Here is an 18,424-nt window from a genome sequence, read left to right as displayed (position 1 = left end):
CCCATATGGGACAAAGTACACATAGTATTAGAGGCATCCTAACACTAGCTATGAGTTCCCAACTGCCCACCTCCCCTACTGCTGGGGCTGATCTAACAACAGCGAGGAAGAAGACGGTTGCTTCATAAATGCTGCTTGTCTCAGTTGTGAGAACTTTCTTTTGACAAGCAGCTGCAGGAGGCTTCTTCTTTTGCATTCCTCTTGCCACTGCTTGTCTAAAAAAGTGCTCACAGCTGAGACAAGCTGCAGTTATGAAGCACTCATCTCCTTCCTAGCTGTTGTCAGATTGGCGGTAGCAGGAAAGCGGGGGGCAGGTCTGACCTCATAGCAATGGTTAGAAAGCACCTAGTGAGGCATAAGGTACTACGTGTACGTTGTTCTTTATAGGACACAGCAGTGTCTTATTAAGGGGTTTTTCTTTCATTTCCTGTCCTGAATACTCAACAGAAATTGAAAATATATCTTTACAATGCAAGATAAAAAAAAAAAGAAAAAAAGGTGAACCTATGCGCTACCAGTAGAGAGAAGGAAACAGATATGGGTAGCAGAGCTATTAGTAAAATGGAGCACCAGAAATCTGCAGCTAATTCTGTGCGCTGATTCTTCTATTCCTTTTGTTACAATGTAACGTAAATCCCTTCTTAGACAGCTGTTAAAGGAAGTGTTTCCTTTCCTTCTATTCCTGCTCTGGTGGCAACTCAAATTTTCAGATTCACAATCACTTACATTGGTGATCAGGAAAATTACTGAGAGTGAATCTCCCTAAAGAGGGCATTATGGTATCTGCAACGTGGTTTTGTGCAACTTCTTTAACCATTCTATAGGGGGTGCTCATATTTCTTCATAAAAGTAAATTGACCACTATTTATTGAGGGTTTTAGGGACTCAATGATCTCCTTTGTAGGAGTCTCCTCTCCTGCGGAGAACATTATCCGTTGCTTTGTTATGTCTGAATTGGTGCTATGTTTTGTCCCTCTTTCTTCTGTTACCATTGGAGATTTCAGTCAATGACCAAAATTAAATGGTAGCCAAGCTGAAAACTTACACTTTTTCCCAAATTTTGTCAAATTAAACCTGTCTGTCTTTAATTCACATACATCTGCATTGTTAAATACATTCTCTTCATCGTTCTAAATTGGGATGTCTGATCATTTTCCTCAACTGCTCATAGATTTTAGGATTAGGTTCGCAGATTTGTCCAGTAATTTCTTTCTCACCATTGCAGCGTCATGATGAAAATCATCTTGTATATTGGACAGGACGCCTGGTGCAAAAGACTGGTGTTTAGTTTCCTGTATTTTTATTTGACTTCCTCCTGCCTTTGTATTTATACAGCAGATTTTTTATTTTTATTTAAATAAATCACCTATATGGTCAGTCAAAATCTGACAATTGGCACATTCACTTACATATAGTCTCTTATGTCTGATCTATTTATTTTCCTTTTTTTTTTTTGTGTAGTCATGCAAGCACTATGTGTGGGCATGTTTTTGAAGTTATTAAATATTTTAGCCATTTTATTACCTTTCATTTCAACTTATTTACAGTAAAAAGTTACCTTTTGATTCTCTTATTATCTTGTAAGCACTGCTTCCAGTAAGTTCAAACAATTTCTCAGTATCTGAACTATTATTATGTAAAACTGTAAATTCCAAACTTACTCTCAGCAGCCCAAGAATGAATAAAGTCCATACTCACTCAATTAACCACTTAAGCCCCGGAGGATTTGGCTGCTAAACGACCAGGGGGTATTTTGCGATTTGGCACTGCGTGACTTTAACGGACAATTGCGCAGTCGTGCGACGCTGTACCTAAACGAATTTGGCGTCCTTTTTTTCCCACAAACAGAGCTTTCTTTTGGCGGTATTTGATCACCTGTGCGATTTTTTGATCACGCGCTATAAACAAAAAAAGAGCGTCAATTTTGCAAAAATAGCAATATTTTTCCCTTTTTTTTATATGAAATTCCCCCCCAAAAAATGTAAAAATCAAAATTTTTTAACATTTTCGGCCAATTTGTTTTATGCTACCTATGTTTGGTAAAAAAAATCGCAAAAAGCGTATTTTGATTGGTTTGCGCAAAAGTTATTGCATTTACTGACTAAGGGAAAGATTTTTGTCATTTTTGTTGTTTTTTTTTTTAACGCGTAATGGCGGCGATCTGCGATTTTTTTTGCGGTACTGCGACATTGCGGCGGACAGATCGGACCCTTGACTGACATTTTTGACACTTTTGGGGTTACCAGTGACATTTCTACAGTAATCAGTGCTATATATATGCACTGTTACTGTAAAAATACACTGGTAGTGAAGGGGTTAACTTTATTTGAGAGGGAGGGGCTGTGTGTGTCCCTAGGGGCGTGATTCTAACTGTGATTGGCTGTGGCTTCAGCGGTATGCAGAGTGATCAACGGATCTACATAGTAGATCCATATGATCAGCTCTCATACAGAGGGGAGAATGACAGGCAGCTTGTTTACACAAGCTGCCTGACTTTCTCCCTCTCCCCCGCTGATCGCAGAGTGGCCGGCGGACATCGGGTCCGCCGGTCACACGCGCGGGGGGGGTCCGTGACCACGCGGGAGCGGGAGCGCGCCTCCGGCGGCGTGCGCTCGCTCCCTAGACCCTCACAAGCTAGTGACGTAGCCCTACGTCACTTTGCCTGTGAGGGGCTGACCGCCGACGTAGATCGGCGTGCGGCGGTTGGCAAGTGGCTAAGCTGGCTTTCCTTCTTTTTACGTCACCGTACAGCATTGTCTTCCATTCCTATTCCTTTCCCCTCTGATTCTAGGCTCTTTCCATGCTTCTAGCTTAAGTGTTATATCTCCTGAAAAAATGGATTATATAGTTTGCTGTTTTTGCAACCCCCATCAAGGTGAAGGACAAATAATGTGAAAAATTCAGAGAAATTCGAATCTGGCTGGCTTAGCCCACTGTTAGTTTGGTTTTTAGTACTTCATAAACACACAGAAAAACCTTTAAGGATGAAAAGCACTCAAAGATGAAAAGTATTCTGTTTCTTGCATAAAAATCAAAAATGTGTTTAATAAAAAAATAGCAAATGATTACAGAATAAATAATATAACACAGATGATAAAATAATAATGTAAAAAAGTTTAGTCGAAAAATAAGTTTTCATTTTAGTATGTGTGCAGAAGTGTGTATGAAGTAAATGTGTATGAAAAGTGATAGTGTTTATGTGAAGCAGCGACCCCCCCACTGCAAAAAAGCCCCCATAGATGGCCTAAATTTCAGCTGATGTCTGCTAATTTGGCCAAAATTTGAGCCATGGGTAAACCCAGCCAGTACCTCTCAGCTTGATAAAAATCAATTTCTGACATGATGTTTACAAATTAAAATCAGTATTTTTTGCTACAAAATTACTTAGAACCCCTAAAAATTCTATATTTTTTTAAGCAGAGACCCTGGAGAACAAAGTTGCAATACTTTATTTCACTCTGTATTTGGGCAGCAGTCTTACAAATGCAATTTTTTTTTGAAAAAATACACTTTTTTTGGATTAAAAAATAAGAAAACAGTAAAGTTAGACCAATTTCTTTTTTTTTCAGGTCACCAGTTTACAGTTACAGAAGAAGTCCAGGGCTAGAAATATTGCTCTTACTCTAACGATTGCGGCGATACCTCACATGTGTGATTTGAACACCGTTTACATTTGTGGGTGCAACTTGCGTATCGGTTCGCTTCTGCGCGCAAACTTGGAGGGACAGGTTACTTTAATTTTTTTTAATTTATTTTACCTTTTATTTTTTTTATTTTTACACTGTCCCTTTCAAAAAAAGCATCCCTTGTAATAGAAATAAGCTGGGCAGGTCCTCTTTAATGAGAGATCTGGGGTCAAAAAGACCTCAGATCTCACATCTACACTTAAAGCAAAAAAAATAAAAAATTTAATTTTTTTCATCATAAAAAATAGGCCCTTTAAGGTCCCCATGAACAGTTCGAATTTCAGGCAATTCTTGCTTAATCAACCAAAATTCAAGCTGTGGGTGGAATGTAAACACCACCCGGCTCAACAAAAGCTGATTTAAAAATTAACTGATATGAATGGAAAATTGTTGGCCAAACAGCGACTGCATCTTATCAGCTGAAGTAACAGTTTGGTTATTTAGGCAGCTTTGGGTGTTGAATCTGCCTAAATTTTTATAGACCATCAGTACAATTGCTGTTGCACTGAGCAACAGTCCAGTCCTTTTTCTCCTTAGCCGAGGTAAGCCGCTTCTGACATTGTTTCTGGTTCTGGAGTGGGGTGACACAAGGAATGCGACAGTTGTAGCATGTCCTGGAAACATCTGTGTGTGTGGTGGCTTTTGAAAAACTGACACAAACCGTAGTTCACTCCCTGTGTATCTCCCCCAAATTCGTGAATGGCCTTTGCTTCACAATCCTCTCAAGGCTGCGGTTATCCCTGTTGCTTGTGCACCTTTTTATACCACACTTTCTATCAATATGCTTGGCTACAGCACTCAGTGAACACCCAGCTTCTTTAGCAATGACCTTTTGTGACTTACCTTCTGTTCTGAACAAATGTCAAGTCAGCAGTCTTCCCCATGATTGTGTAACCTACTGAACCAGACTGAGAGACCATTTAAAGGCCCAAGAAACATTTACAGGTATTTTGAGTTAATTAGCTGATTAGAGTGTGACACCATGAGTCTACAATATTGAACTTTTTCACAATATTCAGTTTTCTGAGATACTGAATTTTAGGTTTTCACTGGCTGTAAGCCATAATCATCAACATTAAAAGAAAGAAATGCTTGAAATATCACTCTATGTGTAATGCATTGATTAAATAAATATATTATAAAATATTATATCAGTTTTACATTTTGAATTGAATTAGTGAAATTAAATAACTTTTTGATGAAATTCTATTTTTTTTGGATGCACCTGTATAAGTGGGGGCTGCTGCACACAGAAGGTTTTTAAACCTTGCTACTTTACTAACCTTTTTAAAGCAAACACAAGACCGGTTCGGCCAAGCAACCAACCAAACTCAGATCAGACTGACTAACAGTAAGTCACCAAATGGGTTCACCAAAACAAACAGGCAGCATATATACCTTTTTAGTGTTATGTCAGCACTCAGCCTTTTCTCTAGGTAGAAGGTTCTCTCAGTGGAGAAAGCAAGAGAGAGAGAGAGTCCTGAGCATCAGTCAGATCACATATATAAAGGCCTGTGTACAGCTGAGACCATTAACGAGGTCTGACTACCAGGTAGGATGTAGACCTAGGAATGGAAGCTTATTCCCACTCATAGCTTTACAAAGTCTTTAGGCTCGAGGTGCAGCCTTTACATGTGCACCATATGGCCCCTTTTATTCCTATGGTTGGTCTGTACTTATGGTGGCCCCCATTCAACCAGAGCAATACAGTTTCATCTATAGAAATGAACAGCACCGCATATGTGCAGTAACAGCTGGTCATGTCCTGGACTTTATCTGAAAAGACTGCATGGCAGCAGATGGACTGCATTTTGGGAAACTGAGGCACATATTTAGGTAGATGGGTGCCACTTAGTGCCTTAAGCCCCATACACACGCAACGATTATCGGCCGATCGATCGTCCGTCTTTTGTCCAGAGTTGTGTTTTGTTGGTTGGAATGTGCCTAGACTGCACACAAATGTTCTCGCCCAACAAAAATCTGCTTCTGAAGTGATGTCATGTGTTAGTTTGCTTTCTTTGTGTTCTTTCTTATCTGAGCATGCCCAGTCTTGCTCATAAGATTTTTCCCTGTCGAAATCTGTACTGACTGCACGAAAATCGGCCGTGTTTTGACGGCCAACAAAAATTTTATAATCTGCACACCAGATTTTTTTCGGCCGAAAAGTCGGAGTCGGTTGTCGGAAGCATCATACTAACAAGCCGAAAATCGGCAGATCGGATGTTGGACGAAAATTCCCTGCCAATTTTCGATGCGTGTGTACGGGGCTTTATTTGCATTAAATTAGCCCCAGAACCTGTGTAATTAATATGTGTTCAGATTTAAAGGGATGAAAGTGGCAACCCTAGCTGGAGAGCTTGTTCTTTTGAAAAACAAAAGACTTACTGGCAAGCTTGATGAAAAGGTATAAATCAGGTGCGCTAACCCAAAAAATATATAAATAACACAGCATAAAAAATTATGATACGTGGTATGATAAGAACACAAAGTATATCAAGGTAGGAATAACACAATTGCAAAACAAGTGCAAATCAATAAAATGAGTCCGGTGAATCACCAATGTGTATCAAACAATAGTGTCCAAAAGAATATGTGATAAACAGTCCAATTCAAAGGTGAATCCAAAAATTCGTGCTGTAAACACAATATAACTGAAGAAGGTGCAAGCCACGTGATAGAAAGGTTCAGCGTCCCACCACCAGCTTAGCTCCTTACCAGAAAGTAGAAATAAAAGGGCATATAAGGATAACTCTGCTCCAGAGATCATGCAGCAGAAAGGAAAGTTCCAAATCACTCAGGCTGACACTGTTGCCTAAAGAGAGTAGCTAGACTCTTACCAGAAGAAACATAGATACAAGCCTTGACCAATCCTGTAATCCTGTCCTTCACGGAATCACAATGCGGTGGATCGCTGGTGTGATCTCAGGTATAGAATGTTAGATCTTGGCTCCTCCTCAGCAGTCCCGGCCAGACTCAGCACCGGCTCCTATCCTCGGACCCCGGTCTCTATGGACACACACACATCACACTGATCAGGAGGGCCCAGCATCCAAACATGGTGGCAAGCTCATCAGGTGAAAATAAAGGAAAGTAACCCTAAAAAATCAAACTAATGCTGCCATCACAGCAAAGAATTGGTAAGCTGCCATATAATAAATGTGTGCTTTTGGATTTAATACTGCTTTAAAGAGTAACTCCACTTTTGTTGAGAAAAAAACATTCCCCTGTGGGTGATCTCTGTACATTACATGGATTTTAACAAACTTTGTTGCAGATTCCTAACTTTTGTTATTCTGAAGAAATCCATGTTTGTTTCTCTGTTCTCCTGTGCTGAGTGGGTGTAATGGGAGTGGTTTCATAAATATGTATCAGCTGTGGCAGCTGCAGGGCACTAATGAGGAAATCTCCTGGGCCTGCATTCCTTTAGACGTGTTCCTATTGGGAGTATCTCACCAAAAACGAAATTTTTGTTGCAGCGGATGCCAGAAATCTGACTTGCATCTTAGGCAGACTTCTGGGAAAATTAGTGAGCCAATCACACAAGCAGGAAATGATGTTTCTGAGGTGTCGCCAGTATACATTCTGTGTACAGAATAACTCTAGGTAGCCATATTGCATTTACAGAAAATAACAACAGCTTCAGATTGAAAGGGAAAGGTCATTTTTAATAACATTCAATCACAATATGATTTGTGTCGCAATTGTTTTTTCTTTATTTGCTATGTTTTCCCCCATGAAAGTGGAGTTACCCTTTAAGGCTGATTTTGCTAATGATTGAAGTTGTACTTTAACAAGACTGAAAAAGTTAGAAGAAAAAACTGCCCAGACACCTGTTTTTAAATGGTAAAATGAAGTCAGTAGTATTGAAGAAAAGAAAATGATGACCAGGAATAGTACCGTATGTGCCTGCATTATTAGTGTTATTATTGTTGCTTTTTTTCTTTGCATATTCTTTCCAGACAAGCCTAGCATTTGTTATAAAATGGCAGTGATAGTATAAATCCTTTATTCAATAATTTTAAAGAAATTGGGCATAATTAAATGATTTAGGCTGCAATTATTATCTAAGGCTGGCCATACACTATACAATTTTCTTGTTCAACTTTCCTTTAGATTTACCAAAACCATGTAATATAGGGTCAAACCTAAACACTTTCAATTTGTATGCAGTCAGGCAGGCCCTTGCACTACATAGTTTAAGGTAAATCTAAAGGAAATTGAATAAGAAAATTGTATAGTGTATGGCCAGCCTTAGGCTGCCTTTCCTAATGTGAACTTCTCATTCAGTCTGGTGCTCGTTGGGTTTGTGCTACACATTGAACATCTTGTTTTATGTCTTCCTGGCAGGATGGATCTGTTAATCCCTGCTGCTTGTTCAATCTTTTGTCCAGCCTTAATGAAGCCAAACTGAGTTGCTGAACATCTTTGCTTTCTCCTTCAGCCAGAGCCAATGGTTTCATTTCTATTGTACTAAAACTATATTAATATAATAACACACACATACTAAAGATACAGTTTCTGACACTTCTTAACCACTTTTCCTTACCCAAAAGTCTCCTGTATAAATTATTAATAGGTCACTAAGATAAAAAAGTTACAAAAGTTAAATCATGTGATTGGCAAGAAAATGGTATTTACATCTATGAATGTGTTTGGCAAAGGAGTCATTTGCACCCTAGCCTGTTTTTAAATTTTTAAATTGTAAATTATATTTTGTTTTTGGGTTTGAAAAAGCTTTACATAGTGTTTTTTATTTTTTTTTAATTTTTTTATAAGGGCCTATAAAACAGACCAAAAAGAGGGATAATTGAGTAAGAAAGAGGGAAAGAGGTATTCTATTTTCAAAGAGACACAGTCCCTCCAAATAAGAGACAGTTGGGGGCTTATGAGTATGCATTTTGAAATGAGGTCCAGACAATGGCAACCTGGATCAGACAGCTATTTGGCTGAAAGGAAATCTGGCATTGATGACCTCTTCTGAAAATGGTAATTGCTTATCTGTCATCCTAACTGGGGATGAGCAGAGTGCTTTCAGCAAATTTGATTTCGCTGTGAAATTATCAATTTCGCCAGAGAAGAAACTCAAGTACACAGAGCCGCTTTGGTGAAATTTATTTGAAAATAAAATAAGAATCCACTCCTTTTTATTGAGATTGTAGCTAGTATTAGTACATGAAATCTGTCTGTATATTAGCTTCCTGTAACCCAGTTGCACAATTCTTAGACGTAAGTCTGGTTTACAAAGGTGCGACAACCGTGCCGACTTTAAGAGCACGAAAGTCGCATGACATGAAAAAAAAAAAACATCAACGTTTCCCTATGATAGCTGTCTTAACTGGTCTGACTTGTGTCAGTCCAACTACTTTGGTGAGACTTCTGTCCGATTTCAGCCCATAGAATTGAATGGAAGTTGTGTCCAAGTCAGATCAACATCCTAACTGATCCGACTCGTGACACGTGACTTGTGCTCAGAAGCAATGTTAGCAATGCAAAATGTATTGGAAAAAAAAGAACAGCGTGGAGTTCCCCCCAGGTCCCATACCAGAGCATGCAGCCCAGCAGGCCAGGAAAGGGGGCGATGAGCAAGCTCTGTGTCCCCCCCCCCACGCACCCTGTCCCTAATTTTATGGGAACAAGGGTCTCTTCCTGAGAACCCTGGGCTGAAGAAACAGGGCCCCCAGATCTTGGCCACCCCTCAAGTAAATGATTATGGGGTACATAGTACTCCGACCCATTCAACTCCTACCCACCCAAAAAAAACTGTGTATTGTAACAAAAGAACATGGGGAAGTTTTTGACAAGTCCAGTATTAAAAATTATTGTCCCCCAATGTAGATCCAATGTCAATCACAATCTCTTATTCCCCTGCCGCTGCTGCCGCTGACCCGAGAAAAAAAATGCTCCTCCCCAGACGAATGCTCCCACTGTTCTGGCAGTTCTTAGCTATGGGGTGCGACCATGCGGTGATGTAACTCAGAGACCCCGCCCCCTAGTGACATCACAGACCCGGGCATGATGGGTTTGTGACGTCACAAGGGAGGGAGTCTATGAGTTACATCACCGAATCAGAAGTCGTGAGACTTTCATGTTGGAGCATTGTGAACATGGCCAAGAGGAGGGCTGGTACCGTGAGCCAATCGGGCTGTATATTGCACAGTGCTGTCATCTAAGTATCGTGCTGCTGCTCCTGGATTGCCCAATCTGATTTCAAATATTTTGGAAGATAAATCAGTTCACATATAGCTGCCTGGCCCAAGCTCGATTTTATTGCCATTTCCAAAATAACAAATATAGAGAATGAGAATGTATAGAAAATACAGTAGGCCAGTTATTTTTATTTCACAAAAGAAAACAGAAACAATAATGCGTAGGAGATTAAAAAGAAAAAAGAAATTTAGATCAACAAAATAAACTCAGCCAACTTGACCTAAGCTTTTCAAATAATAGTGTTTGATCAGTTCCCTTTTCCACCATTAACGGGATAAAATGAATTTCAGTGCCACAACATCTGGAAGATCAAAAGAAATCACACTTCAATCACGGCAAAGCTCTGTGCTCATTATACACAATCATATCTCGTTATTAATAGGCAGTGGCTGAACGGTGACATTTTACTTGTTTCCTCCCATAATGCATTGTGGGCACGTCTGGCATTTAGTTTATCATTTTCATCAGTGTCATCCTTGGGGTGACCATCCTGACCCAGAAATCTTATACTGTCATTCACAGTAAGTGAATTCATCAACGCCACAGACATCGAATACACAAGAGAATTTGTTTTTAACTGTTTGCACGGGCCACGCAATTTCATTATTCACGGCTCGAAAATAATAAAAAAATGCCATTTTGCATACAAAAATAGCAATTTATGCAGCCAACATTGATATGGAGGAAAGGATAGCACTTGGTGATTGGAATGGAAATTTATCGTGTGCCAGCGCCTTGAGAATTCATATGCATTAAGCCTCATCAGGTGCAGTATCTATTGCTGTTGGCCGACACAATGCTTCACTTTTGCATTCTAATCATTGCTCTTATTTAAAGCTTTATTAATACAAATCCGACAGTTTTCACATTTTCCTTTTCTTGCAGACTTTACAAAGCGTGCAGCTAAATGGATTTCTCTGTTATGGTAATATGGAAACTTAAAAGAGATTGCCTAGAATCATAACTCAGAAAAAAAGAGGAAAAAATTAAAAAGATTTAATAATGAAAGAAAAAAATAATTAACTGTGGCAATTTTTTATCTTATATTTCTCCTGCTTTTAAGGAATAGACCGTAAAAAGGTATACCAAGGGTTAAAAAGCTTTCACTTTTGCCATCCAGACTGCTTCCATTACCAAACTGAATATAAAAGTGAAACCTATGCATCTAACAAAGATGAGAAGGTATTGGTCTCCTGGCAGGATAAAGAAGCTGGTCACTAGCTTTAATATTCCAGCATATTTACCAAACACTGCCATGTTCAGTGGTCAGTAATTGAACTATAGTTTATTATTGGTTTATCAATCTATAAATGAAGTGAATAATTTTGAACATGACACTTTTATAGAAACCGTTAATAAAAAATATTGTAAAGACATTTGTAAAGTATCAACAACCATAGCAATTTAATTTTGTGATTAACAAAATTCACACCTGTTACGAATGTATGATTGCAAGTATAGCTAAAATAATGTTTTATTTCTTTATTTTCTAATTAGCATATAACAAAGCTGGGCTAAAATTAAATATGAGATACTGATAGTTATTTTTAACATATTATCAAGCCTAAATGAAATGGTAATTGGTAAAATATCCAAGAATACATTTGCATTGAAAAAGATAAAAATTTAATAAAATCAGATGGCATACACCATTTTTTTCTTATGGGGACCCTGTCACTAATTTCTGCAGGCAAAAAGCACAGATACATCATGGAAGTATTTTAAATGCCTAATTGTAGCATGCACATCATTTTATGGGAAGATTATTATTGAAATAATTAATTAATAAATCCTGGTGACAGGGCTAGGTGACATGCCTCTGTGAGGACTTCTCTTCTGACCATGTTCGATGTTGGACCTGTCAGACATAATGGGGTTGATTTACTAACAGAGAAGTCCTTGTTCACATTGCAAATATAATTTTCAGTTTGCAAAAGAGTTTTAACTTAGTGAATATAAGGAAGCTGTGCTGAATCATGGAATCATGTGCAAGCAAAATGCATTTTTTTCTCCGCACATGGATGGGTTTCCTTGGCCAAATACATTTTCACCAAATACATGCTTACTTCCAAAGAAAAATGGTTAATGTAAACAGAGCAACAACTTCAGTAATCAAAAGTGGAATCACCTTATTGGCATTAACAAATCAACAAAATGTGAAATTGCAATTAATTTCCCTCTGTCAAGCTAAGTTAACTATAATATAAAGGCCCGTACACACGATAAGAAAATCGGAAGTAAAATTTAGTCCGACGAGCGATCTGCCGATTTTCGGATTGTTAGTAGAGTGCTTTCGACAGCCGATTATGAATTTTCGTACGACAAAAACTGGATGTGCAGGCTATAAAATTTTTATCGTACGTGAACACAACATCCGATTTTTGTTTAACCACTTGCCCACTGCTCTGCTACTGCGGCACAGTGGCTCGTTATCGTCTGGCGACGTAGACCTACGACACCAGACGTTCCCCTCTCTCGGCGGCACGCACGCGCCCCCGGAGGCTCGCTCCAGCTGTTTTCAGTCACAGCGGGAGTCGGGCCAGGGGAGGATTGAGTGGGGATCGAGTGTGGAGATCCGCCCGCTTGTGTAAACAAAGCGGGCGGATCTCCTAAGTGACAGGCAGGGTCAGATTGCAGGATTCAGCATAGCTGAACCTGCGATCTGTCCCTGTGTCACATAGTCCCCTCCCCCCACACACGTTAGTAAGCACCAGGCATGCATTAACCCCTTGATCACCAATAAAAGTTAACCCCTTCCCTGCCAGTATCATTTTTACAGTAACAGTGCATATGTATAGCACTGATTACTGTAGTTATGTCACTGGTACCCCCAAAAGTGTCAAAAATGTCGGTCAAGGGTCCGATCTGTCCGCCGCAATGTCGCAGTCCCACAAAAAAAATCGCAGATCGGCGCCAGATTGCCGCCATTACTAGTTAAAAAAAAAACAATAAAAATGACATAAATTTCCCGTAGTTAGTAGACGCGATAACTTTTGCGCAACCCAATCAAAATACACTTATTGCGATTTCTTTTTACCAAAAATATGTAGCAGAAAGCAAATTGGCCTAAAATGTTAAAAAAATTAGATTTTTACATTTTTTGGGGGGGAATTTCATTTAAAAAAAATGTGAAAAATATTGTTATTTTTTCAAAATTGTCGCTCTTTTTTGTTTATAGCGCAAAAAGTAAAAATCGCACAGGTGATCAAATACCACCAAAAGAAAGCTCTATCTGTGGGGAAAACAAGGACATCAATTTAATTTGGGTACAGCATCGCACGACCACGCAATTGTCCATTAAATTAACGCAGTGCCGAATCACAAAATATGGCCTGGTCAGGAATGGGGTAAAATCTTCCGGTCTTAAAGCGGTTAAAAATACGCTCATTGAGAATTTTTTTGTCAAAGACATGTAGCTAAATACATTTTGGCCTAAATATATGACAAAAATTGAATATATTGGATATTTTTTAACTGTCAAAGTAGAAAAATATTGTTATTTTTTCCAAAATTGTCGCATTTTTTTATTAATATCGCAAAAAATAAAAATCGCAGAGATGATCAAATACCACCAAAAGAAAGGTCTGTTTGTGGTCTGTTTGTGGGAAAAAAAGGACGTAAATTTTGTTTGGGTATGGTGTTGCATGACGCGCAATTGTCAGTTAAAGTCGCACAGTGCCGAATCGCAAAAAGTGGCCCAGACGTAAGACAGCAAAATCCTCCGGTGGTAAAGTGGTTAATAAGTACAGTTTTCGTCCGAAAAAAATCATAAGAACAAGACTAGAGAAACTATAGAACACATACAAAACAATTCAACACATGACATCATTTCTGAAGTTGAATTCTGTCGCACGAGAATTTTTGTATGAAAATACCCTCTTCACTTTCCATATGAGCCTAGCATGCAACAAAAACCTAAAGAAAATTAGTCCGATAATCTGATTTTGTGTACGAGGCTCAAAAGTCCAAACCTGTCCATTGGTGAGCTCATTAGACTGTGTTGGGGTCCTAAACAACTGCACAGAATATTAATTCCAAAAAGTAAGCTTTTTCCAAAGCAACAAAATACTAAGCAATGCATTGTCTCTTTAGGATACTGCACACTGAAAGAACAACTAAGGTGCAGCCCCTTTAGGATGATCCACTTTCTGAAAGTCTCTTTCAAGACAACTCGCTTTATCCAGCAGACACTACTGTAAAGCAATTATCTGCTGGATGCTCTGTATGCAGCTCAACAGTCTTTGCTTAACCACTTCACAAACGCCCGCCGCAGTTATACTGCGGCAGGCAGCCGCTCCTGCGCAAACCGCCGTAGGTATACGTCGAGGGGCGAGTAGTTAGTAGACGTTATAACTTTTGCGCAAACTAATCAAAATACGCTTATTTTTACCAAAAATATGTAGCAGAAAACAAATTGGCCTAAAATGTTAAATAATGTTGATTTTTAATTTTTTATTTGGTTGGGGGGGGGGAATGTTATATAGCAGAATGTGAAAAATATTGTTTTTTTTTTTGTTTATAGCGCAAAAAATATAAATCGCACAGGTGATCAAATACCACCAAAAGAAAGCTCTATTTGTGGGAAAAAAGGACATCGATTTTATTTAGGTACAGCATCGCAAGACTGCGCAATTGCCTGTTAAAGTAACGCAGTGCCGAATCACAATATATGGCCTGGTCATTAGGGGGCAGATCCTTCCGGTCCAGAAGTGGTTAAAGTGTCACTAGGGCAAATAGTTTTCTTTTAGTTTTGGATGGAGTGGAGAATGATTAGAACACCTGTCAGGTGGTTATTGATGTCTGTGTCCCATTAGGGAGATTCATCCTTTCAAATTGTTCTGTTTAAAAAACAAAATGTAAAAAAATCTGCGCTAGGTGAATAAAGGTCAAAAAGCAGCTTGCTTCAAAATTGTGATACCCATTCTCATAATAAACATATACCAAAGCAACACTATAGATCTAGCAGGTTATGCGCAAAAAAAAAAATGCAATGTGAGACAGCAAATAAAGTGCAAAAAGGACAATATGAAATAGCAAACTATAAAGTGCAATGTGAAATAACAAATATTTTAACATGCATGTTCCAATATGAAACAGCAAATAAAGTGCCACAAAGTGCAATATGTAACAGCATTGAAACAATTGCAGGTAAACATCCAACACTTATCTGTGCATGTAAAGTAACAACAAATATGTATATGTCCTTATATCATACAATAAAATAAATATAAAAAATAAAAAGGAAATTGTAAAGTCTAATAAAAGAGACCATTACTCTTCCAACTCAGGTATAAAGAAAGCCACCAGCGACTAGAAATGATCATCACACTTTTTGAAAAAAAAAAAAGAAATGATCATCACACCTCTTACCAGAGAAGATAGGCCAAAGATTATAATGGCCAAAAGCACATAAAATGTTATCACAGGCTGGGCAATCAGCAGGGAAAACGATGGACATCACTCCACAGTCACTCTCCTCCTCCTCACTAGTAACAGTCTTCAAGCCTCCTTGTCCTGTTTGCCTTTTATCAGCAACAGTGAAAATTTTGAGTTGATATTGGAACAAGAATAGAGGGGAAAATTTCCTAAGATGACACTAGTTCTGGATACCCTGGTGACAATGCGGGAGTCCCTCACATTGGGGGGGGGGGGGGGGTTTCACCCTTTTTGACTATGGGACAGAAGTGAAGTGAAATTTCCTCAACTGGACACAAATGGAAAAAAAGCAACACTGACAGGGGTTATAACTCCCCCTTACTCTATCCAAAATGAAAAAAAAAAAAAAAAAAAAATATATATATATATATATATATATATATATATATATATATATATATATATATATATATATATATATATATATATCTAGTAACTCTTTAGTGACACTTGAAATATGCAATACAGTCTATCACACTGTCTTCTGATACAAAGAGCAGGTAGATGAAGATATAACAGTTCTATATTTCGGCAGAATAATGCAGTTCTAAAGAGACAGGTACTGTGTCACATGGAACTTTTTTGTAGAGACCAAGTGGCACGTACAATGCAACACTCAAATCTCCTCAGTCCGCTTAGGCAGGTAGAAGAAACAGGTGCAAACTGCTCCAGCCCCTCCGCACTGTCTTCTTGATGTTGAACAGCAATCTGACTCAATATTGCACAGGGTGTCTCTCTAAAGTCTATCTCAGCTATCCTCGTCCAGAGCTTATTTCACCAATTTCCCCTCCAGCTCTGGCTTGGTTAACCTATTGGCAGTAATTATTTCTTTTTTTTTAAAAAAACTTACTTCCCCACAAACACAGCTCTGTGACAATCTTTTCTGATTTTTCTCAAAAAGACAGTCTACAGAAACACATTTCCCACAGCACCCAAACATAGTTTACACATTTCTGTTGATTGCTATGGGTAACCCCAGGCTTTAAATTCTGTAGGTTCCCACATTGGGTGCTATAATGAAGCTCTCCTCCATGTTGGTTGGTGTGGAATGAACCCCTAAGGAGTGTGGCAGGCCAACTTTTTCATTCCAGTCTCTTTTTAATTTTTTCACCTTATATTTCTGAGGTTAATTCTAGGAAAGAGGGTTTAGGGGTGCAGGACAGGCATTTTTAAAGTAGCTGAAGTGGTAGGATCTTTAAGAATAGGCTCTTGTTATTTACTGCCTCAGTGGGAGCAGCCAAACAGATCTGTGATTTATCTTTAACCGGTTGCCGACCGCCGCACGACTATATACTGCGGCGGTCAGCCCCGGCCAGGCAGAGTGACGTAGGGGTACGTCACTCGCCTGTCACTGACTTGAGAGCCAATTGCAGGCGGGCGCGCGCCCGCCAAGGTGCGCGCCCGCGGCGGCTCGTTCACTGACAAGTCAGTGCGTGTGACCAGCGGACCCGATGTCCGCCGGTCACACTACGATCGCTCCGGTGAAGGGAGAAAGGCGGAGCGGCTTATGTAAACAAGCCGCCCGTCATTCTCCCTGGTGTAAAAATGAAGATCAGACGGTTCTACTATGTAGGACCGTTGATCTTTGTTTTTACACCAATAGCCATGTCCCTATACAGTTAGAATCACGCCCCTAGGACACACTTAACCCCTCCCTCTTCAATACAGTTAACCCCTTCCCTGCCAGTGTAATTTTTGCAGTAACAGTGCATATGTATAGCACTGATTACTGCAGTAATGTCACTGGTAACCCCAAAAGTGTCAAAAATGTCAGTCAAGGGTCCGATCTGTCCGCCGCAATGTCGCAGTACCGAAAAAAATCGCAGATCGCCGCCATTACGCGTTAAAAAAAAACACCAAAAATGACAAAAATCTTTCCCTTTGTTAGTAAACGCGATAACTTTTGCGCAAACCAATCAAAATACGCTTTTTGCAATTTTTTTTACCAAACATATGTAGTATAAAACAAATTGGCCGAAAATTTTAATATAGCACATGATCAAAAAATCGCACAGGTGATCAAATACCACCAAAAGAAAGCTCTGTTTGTGGGAAAAAAAGGACATCAAATTTGTTTAGGTACAGCGTCGCCCGACCGCGCAATTGTCCGTTAAAGTCACGCAGTAAAAAATCGCAAAAAACCGCCTGGTCTTTTAGCAGTTAAATCCTCCGGGGCTTAAGTGGTTAATAAATATTGCTCTTCACCCTTTTGGAGCAAAGAATCCCTAATCGGTGGGCGATTAATCCTTCTTACGATTTCAAGCAATGCTTCTACCCAGCTCTTCTGCAACATTGTTAAGCAAGAAGATTCTTTACAGATATTCCTTCTAGGCAGATATCGTTTAGTCTTTATCTACAGATATAAACCTCAGCAGAGCAGCTAGAATTTTGAGCTTCCAGCATATACTCCCGGCTGAGGCAACGCCAAGATTGAAATCCTTTATACAGATATTCTCTCCAGGCAAAAGCCTGAGAGGTAAAAAACACTCTGGAAAGATGACCCAAATATTTATCATCTTCCTGAACCATACCTCAGAACAAAGACCCCGGGGATCAGTTGAGTCAGATACATATTCATAACTCAGTGATTGCTCATCCCACTATAATTACTGGAACCTCCTTCACAGTAACAGGCAGAAGCAAACAACTCACTCTGAGCTTAGGGGAGTCCCACAGAGCATGGAAAAAGGTAAAAAAAAAAATGCTCAGATTGGGTTACAGCCTTACAACAAGCACACTAAATTTAATTAGGTATACGACATCATAAGGCAGGGTCTGTACACTATATAGGAAATTGTGTGAGAGTATATGATTTATGCAGACGCATTTCTTTTATTTACATGACTATATGGCATATGGGTATAGCTTTCATTTTAATGGCAAAATATACAATGTTGTACAGCATTATATGCTGCACTATAGAACCCCACTTTGTGTATGGATTATGATCTATTGATAAAAAGCATTATTTTGTCTGCAGCAGCAGGACTATATTATAATATACTGAATTCAAGCACACATTACCCATTTGATGTTCACATTTATGGAGATACTCTTGGACTTTATGCTTTATTGCACATTCAAGTGCCATAGTT

The sequence above is a fragment of the Pelophylax lessonae genome (assembly GCF_965119305.1).
Source record: "Pelophylax lessonae genome assembly, chromosome: 5".
Classification (NCBI taxonomy): domain Eukaryota; kingdom Metazoa; phylum Chordata; class Amphibia; order Anura; family Ranidae; genus Pelophylax; species Pelophylax lessonae.
This window is presented reverse-complemented; position numbering follows the sequence as displayed.